The sequence below is a fragment of the Ambystoma mexicanum genome, chromosome 1p (genome assembly GCF_040938575.1).
Source record: "Ambystoma mexicanum isolate Mex_15411 chromosome 1p, UKY_AmexF1_1, whole genome shotgun sequence".
Taxonomy (NCBI): Eukaryota; Metazoa; Chordata; class Amphibia; order Caudata; family Ambystomatidae; genus Ambystoma; species Ambystoma mexicanum.
The window spans coordinates 663,074,797-663,100,969 of NC_090921.1; the positions used below are offsets into that span (position 1 = coordinate 663,074,797).

The 26,173-nt window shown below is 46.1% G+C and overlaps 1 long non-coding RNA gene across 1 annotated transcript in view; it reads right to left on the minus strand.

The window, feature by feature from the left end:
• Positions 1-512: 512 nt before the first annotated feature.
• LOC138578816 (uncharacterized) overlaps positions 513-26,173 on the minus strand; it is a 242,710-nt gene continuing 217,049 nt past the window's right edge. Inside the window, exon 3 of the long non-coding RNA XR_011303998.1 lies at positions 513-3,488. This is a non-coding gene — a long non-coding RNA (uncharacterized lncRNA). The remainder of the gene's footprint in view (positions 3,489-26,173) is intronic.

The following is a 26,173-nucleotide window of genomic DNA, read 5'->3' on the forward strand; positions in this document are numbered from 1 at the left end:
GGCAGTCTTATCTCTACAAGGTCATAGATCGTTGGCTAGTTGCAACACAGCGAAAATACAATGATTACCCAATGGTGAAAGGGGCTGTCCAGTCAATTTTGTATACCAATATCTACTTTATTATCACAACAGACAGTTCTAGCACACTACAAAATACAACCCACCCTGAAAAGGAATGCAGAGGGAAGACAGTTTAGCGAAAGGAAAGTGGATGCACTCTGGTTACTGACAGGAGTGTAGTCAGTAAAGTAATTCATCACAATAGTTCAAGGATACTTGGTTTCAGCACAAAGGGAGCAATGGGTCGTAAAATGTCACTAGGGGCCTTCAGAGAAGGATTGCCACGGTTTATTGGACGGTCACTCTCTACTCAGGGAGGTCCTTTCCCCCCCAATCAAGGTGCCGCACAACAAAGCACTTAGCAGATACATATTTGGTTAGACCTCCAACCTGTATAACACCATTCAGCAGATACCTTTTGTATCACCAATACGTTAGGAACCAGGCCGGTGTATAGAAATAATAGTGTATATTTATTTAAATGTCTTCAATGACTCATAAACAAATCACAATAACACCAGCCACCAACTCTGTGGCACAACTCAATAATCACACATTCAAATTACTTGCATCAATTGACTGGCATGTATTACATTAATAGACTTTCAGTTACCACAACAAACACAGGTTGGATTTTTTAAGTTAAAACACACATAGGATTTCTTTGCACATTAACAAAGAGGAAACTTTAAAAACACACAGTGATTGCTTGGTTTATCACAATGCTCTTTTCTCACAGCGATCCCCCACCCGCAGGCATCAGTTATATATGACCCCTTAGTTTGAAGGCAAGGTACAGGGAGTGGGAATAGAATGGAAATTTCATTTGGGCTTTTTATTTGAAAGGCAAGATTTGGGAAAGGAACTCAATGGGGATATCATTTGGGGAACACACATTCACAACAATGTGAAACATTGTTTTGCTCACACTACATTCAGTTGAAAGGCAGAGTTTTATGTATTCCTATTTTGGGATTAAGCACACCCCTCTTATGTAAGGATGTCAGGGGTTACAGGAAAATAGGGTCACCCTATTACTTGATTGATTATAATGGCTGTAACACACTGGGCATGACATTTGTTAGTTTTGAATTGTAACAAAAATCATCCTGTGATCTTTTCTATATGGGAATTAAGTGAATCAACTAAATGTGCTAATGGTCTACACAGTTTCACTCCTTCACCCACAATTAAATAGAAAGGAGTAAGGCAGGAAGTTCCCAACACAATGGATAGCTTTGGGGATATATCTACTTACGTAGGAGGTCTCTATTCCCAGCTCAGGAGTCCAGCCAGATTTTAGGACCCTCTTTTGTGGGCAGCTACAGAAGAGGCAGCTCACACCTCAGGCCTCTATTCAAAGCAAGTTCTCTCCAGCCACTGTCCTCTCTCAGCTAGGGCTCCCAGGTTTCTAAGCAAAAGTGTCCAGCAAGTGTCCCAGAGTCTCCTTTTCTCTGTCCTTCTAGGTAGGCCTTGGTTTAGCTTTGTTCCCCTGGCAAGGTGGTACCCTGATGGTTTTGGCAGCTCTCCTTGTCTCTCTTGCTCCTTCTCTCCCTTTAGATTGAAAACTAATATTTTATAGTGTTGATGACACATATATTATGAATATTCCCATGCTACGGATTGGACATCTCTCTTTCTCCCCCTCCCACCAGTCCGCCCACTGCCAGCTGATAGGGCAGGGAGTTTAAAGGTCTGTATTATAGATGATGGGGGAGGAGAAAAAGGCGTAATTTCAAAATGACATGTTTTCACATTTGTTTTCTCAAAATCTCTCTACATGGCAACTACCTCCACTTTTCAGATAATGGCATAAACATATACATTTTTGAATTCTACAATTTATGACGAATCATGAATATAAATTTTATTTTGGTACGACCTTCCTGGGAGGAGCTGTCATTTTTCCTGGTTTACTCATGAGCTGAAATAGTTAACAATACCAAATGTCACCAAACACACACAAATCTGTCATTCTATCAGCTCCGCAAGTTTGGGATTTTTCAGATTATTAGGAGTGTCACAAACCCATTTTCTCCTCTAACTCAACTTACACACAGGGTAAATAGAAATGACTGGCTCTTTGTGATCTTTAATGAGTCCTGAATGAGCTCATTGCGATGCACGGTTCTCCTGTTATTAATGAAAATGTGCCCCATGTTATTGGGATTTTAAGTCATTGATATAGAAGCCACAGTTTCACATTTCAGATATCCAAACAGTTTCATTTCTCACAAATCACATGACTTGAACAGCTGCTTATCAGTAATGTCTGTTTCTACAAAGTCTTTGAAGATCCATTAGTGGCTCTGAGAGACACCTTAGTGGGGTCAAGCCAGCCCAAGAGCTCAATTCTGTTGGCCGTCTTATCTGAACCTTCCACAATTTTGATCTACATCTTCGTATTTCTTTTGCATTTCAACCCAAAAACCAGAGTTTCTTGGTGGCCCTGCCCAAAGGTCTTAAGGTCAAAGTTTCAGAGGCACAGACCTTTCAGTTCAGTTGGGAAAACAAGCTACATACATAATTCTAACAGAATAGCATTTCAAATTGAAAAGATGGGTTTTAAACATGACATTTTGTATCGCAACTGGATCTGTTGTACATAAATCAAGTATTTCTTTAATACGATGGTTTAAAAGATATGAATCTCACTTTCAGTATTATTCACATATAGTCCAAAGTTTACCATGGGAAAACAATGTTCACTTTTAAACCAAGTAAGCCTCTCCTTTTAAATTATGTCATTTTAAATGTTGAAAAGTAAGTGTCTTTATTTGGGGCACATGCAAGATGATTGGCTTCTCTTTAGATGTCTGGATCACAGTCATGTACTGCATTGAAGCCAATGTAGCATGCTGCTATCTGTCTCTTTGAGTGAAATTGTAGCTTTTCATATTTTATGAAAACAGCATATTCAGCCACGCCTATCTTTTGCATGTATTGGGCAAATACAGAGGTTTTAAGTTCTCAGGCACATTTTCCTACACTTGAGTGCCTGTCCATTTGGATGAAGTTGAATGGGGCCAATTTTTCACATTCACTAGACCTCATGTTGGAAAGTAAGTGTTTTGGACCGGCCAACATAATTCCATGGGTTTCAACATCAGCCAGCTTGATTCTCATAATAGGGGCCTTGCATGGCCTCTCAGTTTCTGTCACATTGGGGCTGAATTTGCACCCCACATATCCCCCCCTGGTTCTTTAATCGGGTCAATCACAGGAAAGAGTAAGGGAGAGTTTTATTTTTTGTTTTGCTTTTTATTTATGTTTTTTTTGTTGGAGCGTGTCCACTCCTTTTCCCGTCCTAAGGGAGTGGGCACTCTGGTCTGTGCTCCCCTCTCTTCAGATTTTGGGGTTTGGTCCTGGAATCCCTCCCTTTTTGGGATCTCCTACCTCCAGACTGTGAAGGTAAATTAGTATTGCATCTGCAGAGAGGAGTAAAAGAGAGGTTAAGTATATTATACAATACTTCTTTTCCCGGTATTATGGACATACAATTCGAAAAACAAAACATCACATAACGCATTGACATTTATTTCCCTTACATGAACATTTATACACACATTACTTTTCTCATTCTGATTTTTATACATTCTTTGTGAGTATAAATTACTTTACTCTTTGTATATATGTAATATTTTCGGTTTCCATTCTCCCCTTTCATTCTTCAGATATTTCCTGTGCTCTACCCTCACTGAGCTTCTCAATCGTTCGTAAACCCTGTCTGGGTGACAGCTCTTTAATTGATTGACATGGACTCATTTCTCTTCTGTATGTTCTGTGGATCTTATAGGCAACCAGGGACATTTTACTGATGGTTTCAATGGCACCATGCCTGGAGGGAAGGGACTTACGTTCCTTGGTCTAATTTCTGATTGAAAATTGTATAGGTAGACCCTGTCACCTACTTTGTACTCCTTCTCAGTAGTCTTTAAGTCATAGTAGGTTTCCATTCCTTCTGCTGACTTTTCTCAATTGCACTTAGCATAAGCAAAAGCATGCTGAAGGTGTTTCCTTACATTTTTAATGTACTCATGGGTAGTGCACACGTTTATCAGTGTCTGCTCTTGAGTTCGGTAGAACAGATGGTGAGGTAGCACCATCTTTTGTTCAGTCATGAGCTCAAATTGAGACATTTTTGTTGCAGAAGATGTGTGGACCTAACGGTCATCAGGACAAGCAGTAATCGGATGTCCCAACTAGGTCAAGAGTCTGCCACAAATCTCTACAAGATGCCCACAATTGTTTTATTGTACCTCTCAACTCTCGCCTCACCCAGTCAATGTGGAGTTTTCTTTTTACCCCTAGGATTCCCCACATCTGGGTCATCACCTCGCTGGTAAATGACTTCCTCGGTCAGACTTATTCCTTTGGGGGAGGCCGAAACGAGAGGAGATGTGGTTTATCATTAGTGTGGCAGTTGTCTCCACCTTACAATTCGGGCCAGAAGACATTCTACCCACTTGCTAAACAAACATGTTACAATCAACATGTATTTCTTTCCTATAGAGGTGTGAATCACCGGCCTAATGAAATCGACTTGCAGATCTGACCAAGGCAGTCTCATTCCCCTTTTCTGTAGGGGAGCTCTGTGAGTGAGCGAACTTGGCTGAAATTGAGCACACACAAGACACCCCTTTAAGTAGAGGTTGAGGTCCTGACCCATGTGTGGCCAGTATGTGACCGCAAGATTTCCAATGTCGCATGAAACCCTCTATGACCGGCAGTGGCCGCGTCATGGGTGTGACTTAACATCAGGATTCGGAATAAGGTAGGTACCACCCACTGGTCACATACAGATATGGATCTCCTTGCGCTAGAGGACTCTTCTTGTTTTGGCCATATCTGACCTCCACAGGAAAGTCTTGCATGGACAGAATCCATGAAGCAATTCTGGAATTACTTACATTCCCTGTTCGGATTCAGTCACTTTGTAAGTATTGCAAGGGTTAGTGAGGAGTCTCCACAATGATGTGTTCTCCCTGGATAAATGGGTGGTCATTTTTCATTGCCAACACCATTGCCAGGAGTGCCTTTTCACAATCGTTGAATTTTTCATCCACAGAGGACAAAGTTTTGCTCGCATACAAGATTACTTTGTTGACTTTGTCGTTCTTCTAATACAGTAACACTGTTAGGTAGGTATGTGGAAACCCAGTGTCCAAGAAGAACTCCTTGTTCATTATGAGGTAAGCCAAACAAAGAGCCTGGGAAAGGCTTATTTTTAGTTGTTTTACTGCCTCAGATTGTTCTGGACCCCACTCCCACTTGACTCCGGCCTTTAATAAATTGACAAAAGGTTCAGTGACCACGGTGCAGTCTTCAATTAACTTTGTACTATAATAAGTGAGTCACAGAAGGCTTCTTAATGCTCGCAGACTAGTAGTTTTTTTAATAAGGTTTCCACCTTCTTTGCCTGGGGATTGAGACCCTCAGGGTGATCTCATGCCCTAAGAAGTTCACACAGGTCTTACACCACTGTTGATCTCTTGATAAGAACATAATTTACATAAGCCAAGTAATCCTTATTGCCCAAATTGGGCATGGCCTTATATAGGAAGATGTTAAATTAATTGCCAGAGTTTACGTATCCAAAGGGGGTTCAGTTCCACATGTATTGCTGCCCCCAAAGGTAAAGGCAAGCTTGTACTGGTCTTCCCTACTTCTGGGTACTGTCGAGTAACCATTGGTCAGGTCAATGGTGGTGTACAACTTTGACCCTTGGATCTGTGCCAGCCCTTGATCGATGTAGGGAAGTGGCCATCTTGACATGCGAACCCGTTTGTTCAACTCCCTCAGGTCTGCACATAGTCTCTATTGGCCGTTGGATTTGAGTATCGCCAGAACCGGGCTGTTAAAAGTACTGTGGCTTGGACAAATTATCCCATGGAATTCTAGGTTTTTAATAATCTCTGTGAGTGACTCTATGGATGTGAGAGGTAACCAGTATTGTTTAACAAATACTGAAGCCAACCCGGGGTCCGTGGGTATAGTGGTTGAATGCATATCTGTACGTCCACAGTCATGTGAGTCCACTGAAAAGATATCTTAAAAATCAAGAAACACCTGTCTCAGAGGCATCAGCAAGATTGATCTTTTCTTCGACCATCTGCTTAAAGCCTGGAATGACCTCGGGCATGGCAAGTTCGGACATATCCTCCAGTTGGGTGGAGCGATCTCTTGTTATGGTGTTGGCCTTGATGTGAGGTTCCAAGGATGGGCAGTAGTCACTGTTGACTCAGAATACCACCTCATCCTTCTTAATGTCACAGGCCACCTCTTCCACACCTTAAGGGCATGAAGAATATACCAAGAAATTCCGTCCTTGTCTGGTGAAAATCATTTCAGGAGGGATACTGTGGGTGATATTGAAGCAGTCATTTGGGATTGGTGCAATGATCTCATTACCTAAATCAATAGAATAAAGTTCGGCATCAACTGCCATTCCAATAAAAGTGTCTGCACCCAAAGGGATGGTTTTGATGATGCTCATTAATATAGTTAGATGACAGTGTAAATAGTTATCTGTGCAGCCCTTATGATGTAACCTAGTTCTAAATGGAATGTATACATGTATGGTATGATGTACTGTAGAATGTATTGCGTGCTATGTAGAATGTTTAGACTTGAAAATGCATCTTTAAAAGTTATTGTTGTCCCAGCTTGGAGGGAGGAAGTGCTGGGGGTGATTGTCCTGAAATAAATCTTCATTTGCTTATTTACTGGAGTGACCATTCTTTCAGTGATACTTCTAGAGTCACTGTTATCCACCAATATTCGAGTAGTGTCGTGTTCTAGGTCAACTAGGGGTGTCGGATGTAAATACAAACCTTGTTTTTGGAGATGATGATTTTTGAGGTTCTGTACTCGCTTTATTTTCAGGGAATTGTAAATTGTGGCACCTGTCCTGGGATGGTAACGTCTTCTTTCACTTGAACGTCAACCTCATAAGGCAACAATTGAGCTGACCAAAATGCTTTTTCAGTGTTGTCAAAAGCCCGTGCGGCTACCCCCCAGTCAGGACCAGGCTTTATTGTTCATTAGGTCATTAGGTCCAAATTAATTGCGAATCGATTGAGAATGTCACTGCATAAATAAAAGGTGGAAGGGACATCTCTCACAGGACAACAATTATGTTCTATGCTTTTGTCACCAATGGACATGTTTAGCACACACCTGCCAGGCAGGAGATGTTTAGAATTTGGGGTGTCCAGCCCTACCTCTCATTTATCAATCAATTTAAAGTGGCAATGGTCTGATCTATTGGGAGTTTCCTAAATAATGCTTCATTGATGAAGCTTCTTCCGTTACTCAGCATACTCTGGCGAGGACAGGCTCCTCCCCTTCATTTATCTCAATGGGCAAAAACAACTGTTTGCCCTTTATCTGGATGTCAGTCCGACTTTCAGCCATTTTTTCATCGTCCCTTCTTATGGGACTCAGGTTTTCTTCTGATTTCTGACTAGTATAACATTTCAGAGTATTCCCTTCCATTGTGGACTGTCACTTAAAGCTGGGAGGAAGGTTGATGTTCAAGAATTTAGAAGAGTTCCCATCACCAGTTTGTTCTCCTATAGAGATGACGGTGATGTCTGGGACCAGAATGTTCTGGAAATGAAATTCCACTTTCTCGGAATGTTGTTCAGTGACATGGCATGTGCCATTCAAACTCACATCATTTGTGCTTTGTTTTAGTTTGATCGGCCCATTAGTCTGGGTCCACAGGACCTTGTTCACACAGTCAGTCACGGGTGATAACCTCCAAATGAGGTCATTCCCCAATAGACAAGGTGTGCCCTCTGTAGTCAGGACAATGGCAGGGTGTTTCATCCTATGTTGCCCAATTTTATTTCCAGATCCGCAGTCCCTTTGACGGAAATATCATTCTGATCAAAGTTTTGGAGTTGTCCGGGAAGAGGGTTGAGGGGAATATGGTGACTCTGCCCCTTCCTGGGTTCAGTTGGTCGAAGGCCTTTTTGGACAGAAGTGTGGCTTGGGATCCAGTATACACCAAAGCTGATAATGCACACTGACCCTGTACCTTGATGCGAGCATGAAATCTTCATTCTCTCTCCTCATAGGGGCACAGAAAATGTGCTTTATGTGCTAGCTTGGCGGTTAACTTTTTTATATTGAACTCCGACACTGACCAGTTTTCTGTGCCGTAGTCCAGAAATATGTCAAAAAGGTTTTCCATCCATACAATCATGGAGTTGGGGGATCCTCTGTCTTCCCTGATTCTTTGCTGCCCCCCTTTTCCTGGAGACAGTTCCCAGAACCTGTTTGGAGGGAGGATACCTCTCTGATGTCAGGGTCATCTGGGTGACCTTATTAGGGTTTAAGAACTTCTTGCTCTGGGTCAGTCTCCATACTTACCCAGTCAAAATTAGGGTCTTTTGGGGATAATTTTCCCTTGGGATGACTAGGCACATATCTTTAAGGTTGGTTCACAATGGGTGCCGAGAGAATCTTGAAACCATAATGTTTAACTGGGAAATAATCACAAAAAGTAACAAAAATATTTTCTATAACCCTTAGATGAATCAGTGAATTTATCTGTTATCTACATCTGAAGAAGGGTTAAAAGACAGCCCAAAATGCGAAATGTAAGATAGGAGTTGTCTCTGTAAAGAAGAATCAACAACAAACAGGACATTGAACTAAAAATCCTATCAAGATATCAGATAATATTTGGAGTTATTCAAGTGCATGATTTTGAATATAATTTATCTTTTTCAAATTGACGTACTTTCAACTGAGTTTTTTTACAATGTGTTCAAAAATTAAGACAAATCATATACAATGCAATGATTGTTAATTACAATGGTAATGTGTTATTGATTATGTTTGAAGACCAAAGAGAACAGACAGTTCTAAAATTACATTTTGTTTAATGTATAAAAGATTCCTTTCTGTAAATCTATACAGAGAAAAAAACGTTAACTCTAACTGTGTTTTAAATTGCTTCCGATTATATCAGACAAAAGTGTGCCCTTGTCTTCGCATTTCGTGCATTACGGGAAGCCATCACTCTGCATATATTCTCCCAGAGTAGCTCAGGTAGTGGAAGTTTCCCTGATAAATTTTCATCCTAAGTCTCCATTCTCTCTAGTTCAGGAATCTATTGTCCTGAAAGCGGGGAGAGAGAGTAGGATTATTCTGGAATTTAGGGATCGGGGGTTACCTGGGAAATAAGTTCAAGTTGGGAAGTGCAGTTTTACTTCCCTCCGGAGGGAAGTTTGGAGGGAGGTTTCCTAGGGCAGCCCTTAACTGATTGAACCCCCCCTTTGTGCCGGGGGAGTCGATATACATCCGGGTATAGGTCTTGTATTTTGGACTTACCTAGGTGGCAGGGTCGGAAAGGTCATTTGTCTGGGATCCTGCCTGACTCCCCCTCGATTGGTCTGAATCTGAGGCTCTCCTCTGCCTGTCGTTGTGCTTGTTGGCAGAAGGAGTATTTTTAGGCCCCCCCTTCACTATGTCCAATGGAGGGGTATTTCTTTACCTCCAGCAACTTTTGCAGCAGCCAGTGTGTTGGATGGTTTGGGGCTTTTAGGGTTATTTTTATTTTCAGGGGGCTTTTGGACCTCATAGATCCTGACGGCCTGTTCAAATGATGTCATTATTTGTTCATACAGCTCTAAATGCAGCCATACCGAATATTTGACATTCTTATGGTAGGGTGTCTTAAAGCTCTTTATGGCCCTTATCTGCCGAATTGGGTCTTTCACAAGACCTTTCGTATGTTTGGCAGACTTCCTTTTCCGGTGCACCTGAGTCCACTCACCCTCTGAATCAGAGCTGCTACTGTTGATGGTCCCTGCCCTGTCCTATGGCACTCCCTACCTCTATGAGACGGTGAAAAACTCCTCTCATGTGGTGCTTTGAACTCTCACTGTCATTGCCCTTGTAATCCACTTTTCGCACAGGGGAGTACTCATCCTCCTCATCCCTCCTTCCAGGTATGCTGGGGAATTACCCCCATCTCCCTGAATGTGTGGAGGTTTTAAAGATACTCTTTTGAGGCCAAAACTCAGGCTCTTCTCTTTCTGCAAAGCAGACCCAGGGGTTCCTTTGTAGTTTCTTTTTCTGCCAGTCTAAATCCCTGATCTTTTCATCATAGGGGTCTTCCTGGTTAGAACTACTTGCTAAGGTATTTGTGATTTCACAGGACCCACTGGTTCGGCCACCTTCCCTTCTGCTTGGTAACCCTGAATCCTCATCAATGTCAGATAAGGATTGGTCTTCTGGATAAGTTGGACTAGGCCTGGGTACGTCCAGCTGCCTCATGTGTCCCTGTTATTGATAAGTGGTACGCATGAGGTCAGCTGCACTCTGGACAAATGAAGTGGTTGATTTGCTTGAGGTCCCTGGTAGAGCTCTCACCACTCTGTGATCGGAGGGTGCTTTTCTATACCCCGACTGGTTAGGGTGCCCCAAAGCCAGTTTGTATTTGGCTATTTTTTTTGCCAACCACTCAAACCTGTTTTTCTCGGTCCATATATCTTGGTGGTATGCAGAGACCTGGGTTTTTAATTCTGGCACAAGTGCTTGAGTGTCTTCTAGCACTTTACGCTGGGCCATTAATCAATCTTTTAGTCCCTTGATTTCTTCATAATTGGACTCATTTTCATTTTGGGAGACTTGCATTGTGCGTGCATATTTAGAGCATTTATTTTTCAGGAGACTAATCTCTTGCTCTTGCGCATTCCTGCCCTGGGATGCCTGCACTAGGTCAATCTCTGCTTGCCTCACACGTTCTATTGTTAATTTTCTCACCTAATGTCAGTCAGTTCCTGAGACTCTGACTAATTTTTCTCTGCATCTGTCTTTAACTGACGCGATCCTGAGAAATGACACTATTCTCTTGGTTTAAAAGGTCTTTTTCTTTCGTCAATTGCTTTTTTTGTTGTTTCAAGGTGTCCAGTTTTTGGTGAAATTGATCAAAATCTCTTTGGGAGTCGAGCCCTTTGATAATGAATTGGCTATTTTTGGGTTTCAATTGTTTCATTTGCGATTAGAATGTGATCATGTTCTCCAACATGACTCTATTATGAGTAACCTAATCATTTGTGTTTTAGGGCGTCCAGATGTTCAACATATTCTTTTTGTGCCTCTTGCAGTGCGGAGAACTGCATTCCATGCTCTGCCTTTTCTTGTTGCTGTGTTTTTAACTGACCTTTTGGCTGTTCAATTAGACGTTCTTGTTTTAACTCTAAAATGTGGCTCTGTTGCACTTTTAGCTTCTATGTGGTTCAGCTCTTGCTGGGCTTGATTTAAAAGCTCAGCTTGGTTTTACACAAAGGCTGCACTATTCTGATGTCGTTCTTCCACTATCAACAAATGGAAGTACATATATGCTGTAAGCTGAACCATTTTAATTCAGTTGCTCATCTCTACTATTTTGTGTCATATAAAGGTATGTTAGAGCTTGATGTAACAGACCATTATCCTGCCACATGTCACATTTGTAGGTAACCTCCTGCATCATTCTGGCTTGACACATTTCATGTTCTTCCTCCACCCATTCACCTTTAATAATTTGGCTAGGAGGTGCTTCCTGGCCATATTGATTTCTACGATGCTCATTTTGAAATGTGTTCTGCAACCTTATATACTCTTTATGCAGGGGCAAGTTCTCAACTTGTTCCTGCTTAGTTTCTACTCACAATATCAACTCAAAATGGTTTCCTTCAATCTTCTGTTTCAATCTTCTGTTTTCTCTGTTTTCTCTATACACCTTCCTGGAACCCAGAGTACAGGTCTGAGTGGCACTTTAATAATGCAAGCACAACATGTTATAAAGTGCAATGCAATTAAACCCAAATGAATAGTCTGCTGCTACTGCAAATGTCACAAGTGAAAACTCTCAACCAATTCCCGGCCAAGATCGCCAATTTGTGACATTTTATTGGACGGGCACTCTCAACTCGTGGAGGGCCTTCCCCCCACAAACATGGTGTCGCACAACATAATACTTAGCAGATTCAAATTTGGTTAGGCCTTCAACCTGTATAACATCATTTAGCAGATACCCTCTGCATCATCAATAAGCTAGCGACCAGGCCGGTGTATAGAAATATTAGTGTATATTCATTTAAATTTCTACAATGAATCATAAACAAATCACAATAACACCAGCCACCAACTCTGTGACACAACAGAATGGGCACAAATGCAAATTACTTGCATCAATTGACTGACATATATTCCTTAATAGACTTTCAGTTACAACAACAATCACAGGTCGAATTTTAAGTCAAAACACACATAGAATTTCTTTGCGCATTAACAGAGAGGAAACTTTAAAAACACACAGCGATTGCTTGGTTTTTCACAATGCTCTTTTCTCCCAGCAGTCCCCCACCCGCAGGCATCAGTTATATATGACCCCTTAGTTTGATGGCAATATACAGGTAGTGGGAATATAATGGGACTTTTGTTTGGGCTTGTTATTTGAAAGGCAAGGTTTGTGAAATGAACTCAATGGGGAAATAGTTTGGAGACACACATTCAAATGAAATGCTAGGCTTTGGGATTCGGATTTGGCAATAAATGAGAATTAATGTGAAATTGTGTTTGCACACACTACATTCACTTGTTGCAGAGTGTTAGGGATTCTTATTTTGTGATTAAGGACACCCCTCTTCTGTATGAAAGTCAGGGGTCACAGGAAAATAGGGTCAACCAATTACTTGATTGATTATAATGGATGTAACATGACATTTGTTAGTTTTTAATTGTAACAAAAATCCTTCCATGATTTTTTCTATATTTTTCTATATATTTTTTCTATATGGGAATAAATTGAATTAACTTTAATTAAATGTGCTAAGGGTCTACACAGTTCCACCCCCTCACCCACAATTAAAAGGAAAGAATTAAGGCAGGTAGTTCCCAACACAATGGATAGCTTTGGGGACATATCTACTTACGTAGGAGGTCTCTATTCTCAGCTCAGGAGGCCAGCCAGATTGTAGGACCCTCTTTTGTGGGCAGCTACAGAAGAGGCAGCTCACACCTCAGGCCTCTATTCAAAGCAAGGCTTCTCCAGCCACCGGCCTCTCTCAGATAGGGCTCCCAGGTTTTTAAGCAAAAGTGTCCAGCAAGATTCCCAGGGTCTCCTTTTCTCTGTTATTAATTGTCAACCAAATTATGTACACATGTTAATTTCTGCATCACCCACCTTGTCTGACATACATGTGATGTGCATGCCAAAACACTCACTTGTCACCAAACACCATCACCATGCAAACCCCCACACCATTCATGCACTAATTGGGCTACTTTTGTGCCACCCAAACAACCTGACACCAATTACCATTCTGCGTAAATTGTGGTATGTCTTATGAATGCCACAGCCTTGATAAAGACCCTGTGTGGTTGAAACACGTGTCAGCACCTCTAGCAACAATAAAGACCCAATGGCGAAAATATATAGCCAGAGTGCTCTTTATTTATTTATTGTGACACAGTATTGCTCAAAACCAGAGAGATGTTCACACGCCTTATACATAGCGTTGATATCGTAAGATTCCCACAATTCCTTCCTCCCTTACCTGGGGCACATGAGCACTCCCCATGGAAATCTTACAACTGGCAGCTCAAACGTACAATTACTAATCGGGCCAGTTCAGCGCAGTATCCCCATGTTCCCTGTGCTCTTACCTGCTTTCTTCTCCTTTTCTCTGTCCTTCTAGCTAGGCCTTGGTTTAGCTTTATCCCCTGGCAAGGTGGTACCCCAATGGTTTTGGCAGCTCTCCGTGTCTCTCTTGCTCCTTCTTTCCCTTTAGATTGAAAACTAATATTATATAGTGCTGATGACACTTATATATTATGAATATTGCCTCGCTATGGATTGGACATCTCTCTTTCTCCCCCTCCCACCAGTCCGCCCACTGCCAGCCGATATGGCAAGGAGTTTAGAGGTCTGTATTATTGATAATGGGGAGGAGAAAAAATCATCATTTCAAAATGACATGTTTTTAATAAAAATTCTCAAAATCTCATAACATAGCAACTACCTCCACTTTTCAGATAACAGCATGAACATATATATTTTTAATTCTACAATTTATGACGAGTCTGGGAATACTAATTTAATTTCGGCACAGCCTTCCTGGGAGGAGCTGTCATTTTCCTGGTTTATTCACGAGCTGAAATAGTTAACAATACCAGATTTCACCAAACGCACACTATTTTTTCTTTGAAGCAGCTCCCCAAATATAGTCAGCTTTCCCTCCCTTGTTGCAATGGCTGCCATTTGCAATCTCATCTCATCCCATTCAGAATACTCTTTAAGACGTCTTACATTACCTAGCAGACCTGCCTACCTAGCTTAAAAACTTTGTAGCGCGGGTGGGTTGAGCTCCTCCAGGAGCCAGGCTATTGATAGGCTAGAGACAAAACTGGTGTGGAAGGATACAAAATAGAAAAAATACAATCTCTTGCTACACACCAAGCAGTGCCCATCCCGGTGGCAATTCAGACAATGCCAACACGTTTGCAGTTCATGAAGAAAGTCTAGACATTACTCTTCATCAGCACCCTGGCGGGGGGAGCCAGCCAATCAGGTGGCTAGGAACACTGGCTTGAATCGCCGGTGCAAGCCCACATTCCATCTCACCTGACGTCCGGTTCCCCTGATGCCATCTTCCCCATACCCTCTGTCCCATTTCTTTTTCCCTATCCAATCCCTCTACTTACCTTATTTCTGCATGGGCGGCACTCCCCGCCGCCACCGCTCCTTCCTCTCCGCTGCTGCAGGATGCCGTGGAAAGGGAAGAGGGGCTCATAGCCCCTTTTCCCTTCCCACGGTGGCCATCTTGGAAAAGTATTTCCCTTCCTTCAACGGGACGCCACACACATCACATTGGAAGAAGGAAAATGCTTTTTTTTAACAGTCCGGGTTTGCGCTTTGGTAGCCTGGGGTGCTAATGGCCTTAAACCCCCCCAGTTCCAAGTGCTGGGACAGGTGTAAGGCCCAGATCCATCATTAATGGCCCGTGCTTTGCGCGGGCCATTAACTTGGGCTGCCGGCCATTACTCCTCGTTCCAGCCCCTGGAACAGGAGTTTAATGCCACAGTCAATGCCGAGGTGCCTTGGGCTCCTTGCATTCCTGCATCTCATCCCTTCCCATTTCAGGAACATCCAATAGCACATATTGTAGTTCCCCCTCTTTACCGCATATGTTTCAGACCATGACGTCTATCATGCCGTTGCTTCCGAGCTGGATTAATACTATATGAAACCCAAACATATGTCCTCCTAACAATTCAGAAATGCCCGAAAAACAAAAGTACAGAAGTAACTCTCAATAAACCAATCTGGTAGAGCAATAAAAAAACTCTACTCAGTACTCTACTCAGTACTCAAGCAACAATGGTTTTCTGCATGTCAGATATACTTCCTCTCCTTCCATCCTTCTGAATACCCTAGGCCTGGCCTAAACGTCCAACATCCTCATGTCCAATTCACCATCTGAAGACCTGCATCTTCAGAACCATTTCTCATAAAATGCAACGGCCACCCACTTGGCACTAATTTTCGTCTGTAAAAATGACATTCAATAATAAACTTGTCACATCGTCCCTTCTGTCCCCCGCCATACTTTCCCCTGGGGCTCTGCTCTTAGCCAATATGTCCTTGTGGAGTCTGTTGTTACGGTCCTACGAGCCGCGGTGGGCCTAGTTTCCACTGCTCTGCTGGCGTCCACGTTAGCTCTCGGGCCATGTGTAGAATCAATGCGCAGAACCTGACTGCGACACATATGTGAATACGCATCAACACGTCAAACGCAAACATTCTAACACATACAGCTCCAAATCTTTGTTGACTGCTTGTTCACAAATGTCACCCCGCCCCCTCTCATTAACCACATTAAATGCCACTCTCTCATCCTTGAATACCCGTTTCCACAGCTCCACAGGAAACATGAATCCAATCCTTTGCCACTTCTCAATCCAGCAAATGCAACCAGTCAGCTGTACCTCCATTCCAAAACACGCCAAAACTTGCTGTATCAGCAAACTTTACACATTTCACGACTCCTGCTTTTACGGCCCCCACGTGGACACGCCATAATGTTCCCTTAGGAACTCCTCCCACACCTGCACGACCTCCCTGATCTTGGCAGCGATCAAGACACTGCCATGCGGCTTCACTGCCCCTTCCCCACAAGGGTCCTATTCCCTGAAAACGTCCCTGGTGTCACCAAGTCGCATGCAAAATCGAGATGTCTCAACAAATGCTGCGTCACCTTTGATGCACCTTCTTTGCTCTGATTAGAACCGAAATCATCTCCCTCAGGCTCACTGATTTCTCATGTGCCAGCTGCAACCCGCTGGAATCAAACTGAGCACCCGGGAATGTCAAACAGGATGCCAGCCCATCCATTTTGTCTGGTGTCAATGATACAGCAAGCTCTTCCCTGCCCCTTGCAGCTGTCCCAGCGACCCCTGGCATCCACTCGTCCCCAATGGACTTCCTACGAGCAGGAACAGCCTCCAAGTGTATATTTGTAAACCTCACCTAAAGAAGGAGCTAAAATATAAAAACTGGACCCAGGACACTGATCAGCCCACTGACATCCACAAACACCAGGCCCCCAAATTGCATAATCAGCAGCAGGGGAGTTGCTAGGTCTGGAAAAGACCCGGGGCTAAGCCGATGTCGGAACTGTTGGGACTGGGGGCTAGCTAGTCTTTTGGCTGTAGCTCCTGAGATTCTATCTGGGGCTACAACCAAAAGATCAGGGGCTATAGCCCCCTTAGCCCCCCCCAGCAATGCCCCTGATCAGCAGAAATAATCAGTATGCACTGGCACCAGTCAGAAGGACGAATTTAGGTCACCCTTGACCTGCTACCCCTTTGCCAACCATTTTCAGCCATACCACAGTCGTGCCAACATTTGAATTAAGCAAACTTGGCTCCTCCTGATCAATGCCCATGTTCCTCTACTTCCTCGCCCACCATAAGTTGTGAATAATGTAATAGTCTAATTTTGGGATGATCCATGGAGTTCAGGGGAACTAAATAATCCCTTCAAAGGTGTTGCTTTAATGGGTCTTCAATTATGCCCCAAACAATTTCATTAGACAAATACACTTATGCGTTACTTTACTGAGGCCTAGTTGAGTGCCCCTCTGCCCAGCATGGGCTCATTGTATCGAATTCTGGAACCAAAGGAGGAACCCTCCTAAAAGATCAGTGGTGGTTCACTAGATGTGCCTCGCTCTAGCCACTGCTTCGTCCTATCATTCTGCATTACTTTCCCATGAGTCTCCTCACCCCGCCTCCTCTTTGGAGCACTTGAGTCATCCATTTTATAACTAGTAAGTCTCGGGCATGGCTGCCTGCGCCTATACTGTGCACCCACTTCCTCCTGAATGGTGGAGCACTGCTATTGGTTGAGTAAGGGCAATCCACTGGTACCACAGGCCCAGTGGCATTATTATCCCGCTCCTCGGCGTGATCGAGTGATAATTCCCTAAATGAGATCTAAATTCCTCATCGTAGCTCAGCCTAATCAATCAAAACTGGTATGGACCCTCATGACATCATCTCAAATTGCACACTAGCCTCATTGGGAAAGGCATTGTTTAATTTGTTATTGTTAATGGTGGCCTAGAGGAAACACGCTGTGCTTGTGTGCTAGCTATTTCTCCTCCTCCTTAAATAATTTGTTGAATTGAAGATCATCAATCACAGAGGCTTAATGGTGTCAATAAGTTCACAAGCTACAAGGTGGGACATCTAAGGCTGTGTGATCCCATATGCATCTGTCTTTTCACCATCACATGAACCTTGCTACCCACCTTCTTTCTGCACTGTCCCCTCGTCCCCACCATGGCTGACCTCATCAGGGCTCCCACACTGTCCCCTCGTCCCCACCACTGCTGACCTCATCAGGGCTCCCACACCGCCCCCTCATCCCCACCATGGCTGACCTCATCAGGGCTCCCACACCATCCCCTCGTCCCCACCACTGCTGACCTCATCAGGGCTCCCACACTGTCCCCTAGTCCCCACCATGGCTGACCTCATCAGGGCTCCCACACTGTCCCCTAGTCCCCACCATGGCTGATCTCATCAGGGCTCCCACACCGTCCCCTCGTCCCCACCACTGCTGACCTCATCAGGGCTCCCACACTGTCCCATAGTCCCCACCATGGCTGACCTCATCAGGGCTCCCACACCGTCCCCTCGTCCCCACCATGGCTGATCTCATCAGGGCTCCCACACCGTCCCCTCGTCCCCACCATGGCTGATCTCATCAGGGCTCCCACACTGTCCCCTCCTCCCCACCACTGCTGACCTCATTAGGGCTCCCACACCGCCCCCTCGTCCCCACCATGGCTGACCTCATCAGGGCTCCCACACTGTCCCCTAGTCCCCACCATGGCTGACCTCATCAGGGCTCCCACACTGTCCCCTCGTCCCCACCCTGGCTGACCTCATCGGGGCTCCCATATCATCCCCTAGTCCCCACCATGGCTGACCTCATCGGGGCTCTCACACTGTCCCCTAGTCCCCACCATGGCTGACCTCATCGGGGCTCCCACACCGTCCCCTAGTCCCCACCATGGTTGACCTCACTGGGGCTCCCACACTGTCCCCTCGTCCCCACCATGGCTGACCTCATCTGGGCTCCCACACTGTCCACTAGTCCCCACCATGGCTGACCTCAATGGGCTCTCACACTGTCCCCTAGTCCCCACCATGGCTGACCTCGTCAGGGCTCTCACACCGTCCCCTAGTCCCCACCATGGCTGACCTCATCAGGGCTCTCACACCGTCCCCTAGTCCCCACCATGGCTGACCTCTTTGGGGCTCCCACACCGTCCCCTGGTCCCCACCACTGCTGCCCTCATCGGGCTCTCACCCCGTCCTCTAGTTCCCACCATGGCTGACCTCATCGGGGCTCCTACACCATCCCCTAGTTCCCACCTTGGCTGACCTCATCGGTGCTCCCACACCATTTCCTAGTCCCCACCATGGCTGACCTCATCGGGGCTCCCACAACATCCCCTAGTCCCCACCATGGCTGACCTCATCCGGGCTCCCACACCATCCCCTAGTCCCCACCATGGCTGAACTCATCGGGGCTCCCACACCGTCCCCTAGTCCCCACCACGGCTGACCTAATTGGGGCTCCCACACCGTCTCCTTGTCCCCACCAAGGCTGACCTCATCTGGGCTTCAACACCGTCCCCTGGTCCCCACCACGGTTGACCTCATCCGGGCTCCCACACGTTCCTCTTGTACCCACCACGGCTGACCTCATCGGGGCTCCCACAGCGTCCCCTTGACCCCACCACAGCTGATCTCATCAGGGCTCCCACACCGTCCCCTAGTCCCCACCACGGCTGACCTCATCATGGCTCCCACACAGTCCCCCATTCCCCACTACGGCTGACCTCATCAGGGCTCCCACACCGTCCCCTCGTCCCCACCATGGCTGATCTCATCAGGGCTCCCACACCGTCCCCTCGTCCCCACCACTGCTGACCTCATCAGGGCTCCCACACCGCCCCCTCGTCCCCACCATGACTGACCTCATCAGGGCCCCCACACCGTCCCCTCGACCCCACCACTGCTGACCTCATCAGGGCTCCCACACTGTCCCCTAGTCCCCACCATGGCTGATCTCATCAGGGCCCCCACACCCCACCCTGGCTGACCTCATTGGGGCTCCCACATCATCCCCTAGTCCCCACCATGGATGACCTCATCGGGGCTCTCACACCGTCCCCTAGTCCCCACCATGGCTGACCTCATCGGGGCTCCCACATCGTCTCCTAGTTCCCACCATGGTTGACCTCACTGGGGCTCCCACACTGTCCCCTCGTCCCCACCATGGCTGACCTCATCTGGGCTCCCACACTGTCCACTAGTCCCCACCATGGCTGACCTCAATGGGCTCCCACACTGTCCCCTAGTCCCCACCATGGCTGACCTCGTCGAGGCTCTCACACCGTCCCCTAGTCCCCACCATGGCTGACCTCATCAGGGCTCTCACACCGTCCCCTAGTCCCCACCATGGCTGACCTCATCGGGGCTCCCACACCGTCCCCTAATCCCCACCACTGCTGCCCTCATCGGGGCTCTCACCCCGTCCTCTAGTTCCCACCATGGCTGACCTCATCGGGGCTCCCACACCATCCCCTAGTTCCCACCTTGGCTGACCTCATCGGTGCTCCCACACCGTTTCCTAGTCCCTACCATGGCTTACCTCATCGGGGCTCCCACACCGTCCCCTAGTCCCCAGCATGGCTGACCTCATCCGGGCTCCCTCACCATCCCCTAGTCCCCACCATGGCTGACCTCATCGGGGCTCCCACACCGTCCCCTAGTCCCCACCACGGCTGACCTAATTGGGGCTCCCACACCGTCTCCTTGTCCCCACCAAGGCTGACCTCATCGGGGCTCCAACACCATCCCCTCGTCCCCACCACGGTTGACCTCATCCGGGCTCCCACACGTTCCTCTTGTACCCACCACGGCTGACCTCATCGGGGCTCCCACAGCGTCCCCTCGTCCCCACCACGGCTGATCTCATCAGGGCTCCCACACCGTCCCCTAGTCCCCACCACGGCTGACCTCATCATGGCTCCCACACAGTCCCCCATTCCCCACCACGGCTGACCTCATCAGGGCTCCCACACTGTCCCCTCGTCCCCACCACGGCTGACCTCATCAGGGCTCCCAAACCGTCCCCTAATCCCCACAATGGCTGACCTCATCAGGGCTCCCAAACCGTCCCCTAGTCCCCACAATGGCTGACCTCATCAGGGCTCCCAAACCGTCCCCTACTCCCCACAATGGCTGACCTCATCAGGGCTCCCAAACTGTCCGCTCGTCCCCACCACGGCTGACCTCATCAGGGCTCCCAAACCGTCCCCTAGTCCCCACAATGGCTGACCTCATCAGGGCTCCCAAACCGTCCCCTAGTCCCCACAATGGCTGACCTCATCAGGGCTCCCAAACCGTCCCCTAGTCCCCACAATGGCTGACCTCATCAGGGCTCCCAAACCGTCCCCTAGTCCCCACAATGGCTGACCTCATCAGGGCTCCCAAACTGTCCGCTCGTCCCCGCCACGGCTGACCTCAGCAGGGCTCCCACACTGTCCCCTCGTCCCCACCACGGCTGACCTCATCAGGGCTCCCAAACCGTCCCCTAGTCCCCACAACGGCTGACCTCATCAGGGCTCCCAAACCGTCCCCTAGTCCCCACAATGGCTGACCTCATCAGGGCTCCCAAACCGTTCCCTAGTCCCCACAATGGCTGACCTCATCAGGGCTCCCAAAGCTTCCCCTAGTCCCCACAATGGCTGACCTCATCAGGGCTCCCAAACTGTCCGCTCGTCCCCACCACGGCTGATCTCATCAGGTCTCTCACCCCGTACCCTAGTCCCCACCATGGCTGACCTCATTGGGGCTCCCACACCATCCCTTAATCCCCACCATGGCTGACCTCATCAGGGCTCTCACCCCGTACCCTAGTCTCCACAATGGCTGACCTCATCAAGGCTCCCACACTGTATCCACTTCCATAGGCAGGAATCCCATCTCGATTCCACTGCTGCAGGCACCGTGGGCGCCCTCGCCTCCTGCTACTCGTATCCACATTGTGAGGCAGCCACACTAGGCTCTGCCCTTGTTGCCTTACGCAGTAAAAATAACTCCGGAGAAGTGAAGACTACTGAAAATGAAGAGTTATAGACCTCGTAACAGTAATAATAACTGTTCTTGAAAATATCCTAGTGAAAAATGAAGAAAGAAAAAATATCCCAACTTTAATATTTATTGTAAAAAAAAAAGGGAAACGAAAAGAACTCCTGTCTGGGATCAGTATAGTTAAGAGCAGATGAAGAGGATAGAGGAAGATTTTAATGGTGCTTGGGGCAAAAAGGGTGTTGCCCATTTTGAAAGTGTACGTTCAAGACAGCACATGTAAGTGCAGATAGTAGGTTGATGTGTTGAACTGGGGTTATATGGTGAGGTTTCTCTGGTACTGCGAAATCAATAAGAAATCCAAAACACATTTTTAGGACCAATATATACGTGTGCATAGAATTTGAAGAAAAAGAAAAAAATACATTGTAAGTTGTTTTTACCGTTCCATTTTCAGCACAGGTCATTATTCTCTGGATAGTACTACATAGAACTACGCTTGCAGCCGTGGCTGCCACCTCAACTGATTGCGAAGGCTGTCCTCTCCCATCTCCATCCCCTGAAGGCCTCAAATCCTCCCACAACTTCCCTAATACATCCACTGCACCACTGGCTCCATTTTTTACACTTCCAGTTGTTGCCCCTCACATCTTTTTCGGTAAGGTGGGGTAGCCCAAAATCACTGCTGCCGCATACACCGCTGCCACTGGCATCACACTTTCCTATTGTGGACCCGACAAGTCAGCACTTACCACCCTCCAAGTTAAAAGCAAGGCCAAACTATTTCTGCACGGCCCTGACCATCTTTTACCCCATGATATCCCAGCTGCCAGAGCACCCAAAGTCCAAGGTCTTCCTTCTAGCCGCCTTTATGCGGGACACTGTCACGCCAGCAGCACGCCCTAATGCTGAGACCCAGCATCCTCTTCCTTTACCAGTTAGAGTTAGCCGCTGAGACTTCTTTGCTTTCCTTTGATAGTGTATGAACACACTGAAGCCGCAGTGAAAATGCCCACCTGGGCGGCCAGCCATTGCCCTGGTGATTCTGGTGTATGCCCAATGTATGCTGCTGCCCACCAATGCCCTTGCGTGATGAGGCAGAATCATTGCCTCCTCCTCTGCCTCTTTGTAAATCATCTCCTGTTGCTGTGTTCGCTGGGTGTCCATGCTGCATGCTTTTTTCATTCCAAAGTACAAGGGGTGGCTAGTGCATTTTGGGCTTTGAGGAACAGACCGTGCATTATTCACCACCCTTCTCTGATTCTGTCATTCACAGCACTCCATTTCAGATTGATAAAAGAATGAGAGAATGATGTCCTGTTGGCTTCAGCGAGAGAGGACTTGGAGATCATTGCTTGGGGTACTGTCCCAAGTGGAGGCCTGCAAATCTCTTGTCCCTTCAGCCAACGGATAGCAGCAATGAGGCACAGTCCACAGAAAACCATGAGGGTGTTTATTTGGGCGCTCTGCTCATGTCTTTCTATGGGCTGTGATGGAGGCGTTAATCAACATCTCGCAATGTTTCCTGTTGCAGCGGTGGGCCCAAGTGAAGCTGGGGAAACGTCACGTTCATGATTAGGGATGTTTCTGTGTTTTGGAGTGTGTTTATGTGTGAGCACTTGTGTGTGTGTATGTGAATATATGTGTATGAATGTCGTATTGCGAGCATGAACAGAGAAGCCAATGTGGGGTTGCGGGCTGGGTTATTGAGGAATTGCTGTGGTGTGTCGGGGGAGGTGAGGGTAGCACGACACATCAACATGGACATGTTTTCATTTACCATGGCATTATTACTGCCATTATGAGCAAAGTCAAAGTGAGTTACTTTGGGATGCTGGTCTATAGTGGCAGAGCCAGCTTGGGCTTGTTTTCTTGCAATCACATGTTATTATTTCTGGAATTTCTTTCACAGTCGACTTAAGTGTTCTCAAGTGGGGATACTGCCCTATGTTGGCTCAGCAAGCATAAATATGGTTTCTCATAGTGTCATGCCCTTATTACCATTACCGGCATTATGGGAAAAGCCACAGTGAGTGTTCTTAATAGGGAATACTGGCCTATATTGGCACATCCAGCATGGAGATGCTTTCATTCATGATTACCATTATTGAAGAGCCAAGGCTTGTGTTCTTACATGGGGATACTGATCAAAAGTCAAATTGTGTGTTCTCATAGGGGGACACTGGCATATATGGGAACAGCCAGAATGGACATGTTATCGTAAAGCTGCATTATTGACAATATGGACAAAGATAACATGAGAGTGATCATACAAGGGAATACTGTATATATTAGCACAGCCAGCATGGTCATTGTTGTGCACGCTGGCACTAATGGCATAGCAAATTCAATGCTTCATAGGTGAGGATACTGGCATATATGGGGAGAGCTAGTACTGGCACATTTTCCTACAATTGCATTACTGGCATTAGGGGCAAAGTCAACATGAGATTTTTAAGTGGAAATACTAATTGACCCAGCCATTTTTCTCATACTCCCTGTTTTACTGGTAAATGTGGCATCCCCTAGCATTCCTTTTGAACACTTCCTACATCAACCTAGTCTTTAACTTTTACTACCATCTACAGACCAAGTGTTTCTTGCCTCAATTTCTATGCTGATCTTTCATTCCTTCTATCTCTCTCTTCTACCTTATTTCTTCTTGGTGAGTTCAATTCTCATTTTACCCTTTCTTATTCCATTTCACTTGGTTCTCTTGACACTTATCTTTGCAGATTTGTTGCCCTTGCTCCCATGTATCAGGCTCTTCTCTGGATCTAAGTTTCTCATCATTCCCTTTTAACACTGTGATTTACTCTACCCGATCTATTCCTCTGATCATTTCCTTCGCTCTTTTTCCCTTCTCTGTCTGCCTTAACACCTTTACCTGTCCATCCTTTGAACAAGCTGCCTCTACTCTTCACACTAATCTTCTCTCGACCTCTTCTTTCCTTCCTGTACCTTTTCCCCCCTTGTAAACCCCCAAGCCTGGTTATCCCACTCTCTGCTTGCTCATTACCCCCCTCCGTAGAGCGGAATGACGCTGGAAGAAATGTCAGTCCCCCACTGATCTTGCTGCCTTCTCTTCTCATGACTCCGCCTTTCTTCTGGGAAAAAGACTTCTTTCATTCCCATCTGAAAACTCATCTTCTGTCTGCTCTCTCTAATAAGGGACCTTTCTACATTTTTATTTTGTTTTTTGACAAAAGTGCTCTTTGAATTCCAATAAATATAAATACAGCCAGGGTGGATTGGAGTGATAGACAAAGCGAACATAAGAATGATCCCCGTGGCAATACTGGCAAAAATGGAACTGCCAGCCTAGATGTACCTTCTTACAGTGGCAATACTGGCATTATTAGTCACAGCCAGCATGAAAATGTCTTCTTACACTGGTAAAATAGTGGCATCACATTGTGCGGAAAGTCATGAATTCTTCTGCGTAATGTTGGCGACTTGGCATCTTTGGGATTTTTTCATGTGTTACAGTGCAAAACCGAATGTGAATTATATGGCTTTTTACGCAACGTTTCACAAGTGTTCTGCAAAATGCACCATTTTAAACCATGATATTAAAAACAAGTGAGCTGGTCTGTTTGGGCTCTATCCCCGCACTCAGTTGCTAGAACACATTTGTGGGAAACAGCTACTCCACTCTGAAAAAAAAATCATATCTGCCACTGAAGATACCTCAAGTTAAGGAAGGTACTATAAAATAGATGTACTGGGATCTGTGCCCAACAGTACACAGTGGGCCTCATCACGAGTTGGGCTGTAGCCCTTAAATGCAGTGATAACGGTGTTACCGCTGCATTTAAGGGCTGGCCCTATCACGAGTTGAACGCGAAAAGGGCTGTTTTACCTCCAGCTTTTTTCTGAAGGAGAAAATCCCATTTAGGGGCTCATCTCGAGTTGAGCAGTAGCCCTTCAATGTGGCGGTAATGGTGTTACCGCCACATTTAAAGATCCACCCAATCTCGTGTCTGGGGTGTTTACCCCCAGCTCAGATAAACATGCCAGAAAAATGCCCATTTTCGGCGCAATTACCACCGGAGATATTACTGCGTGGTAATCTCACTGAAAATTCCCCATTGGATCCAATCGGGAAGGGGAATAACAGTTAGCACCCAACCTTTGATCCTGCAGTAATACCGCCAGATGGATGGGCGCTAATGCAAACAATGTTGGGTGGTATCCCAGCCAGGATACCGCCCAACTTGTGATGAGACCCTTAGTGCCTTACCGCCAGCTGTAGTAGCATGCAGTATTAGCACCCAAAATGAACTATTGGATCCAATGGACCCAATACGGAATGGGAATTTACCGTTAAAGACCCAACCCGTGATCCAGTGGTATTACGATGGGTGCTAACGCTATTACAGTTGAGTGATATTACAGCTTTGATACCGCCCAACTGGTGATGAGGCCCTGTCAT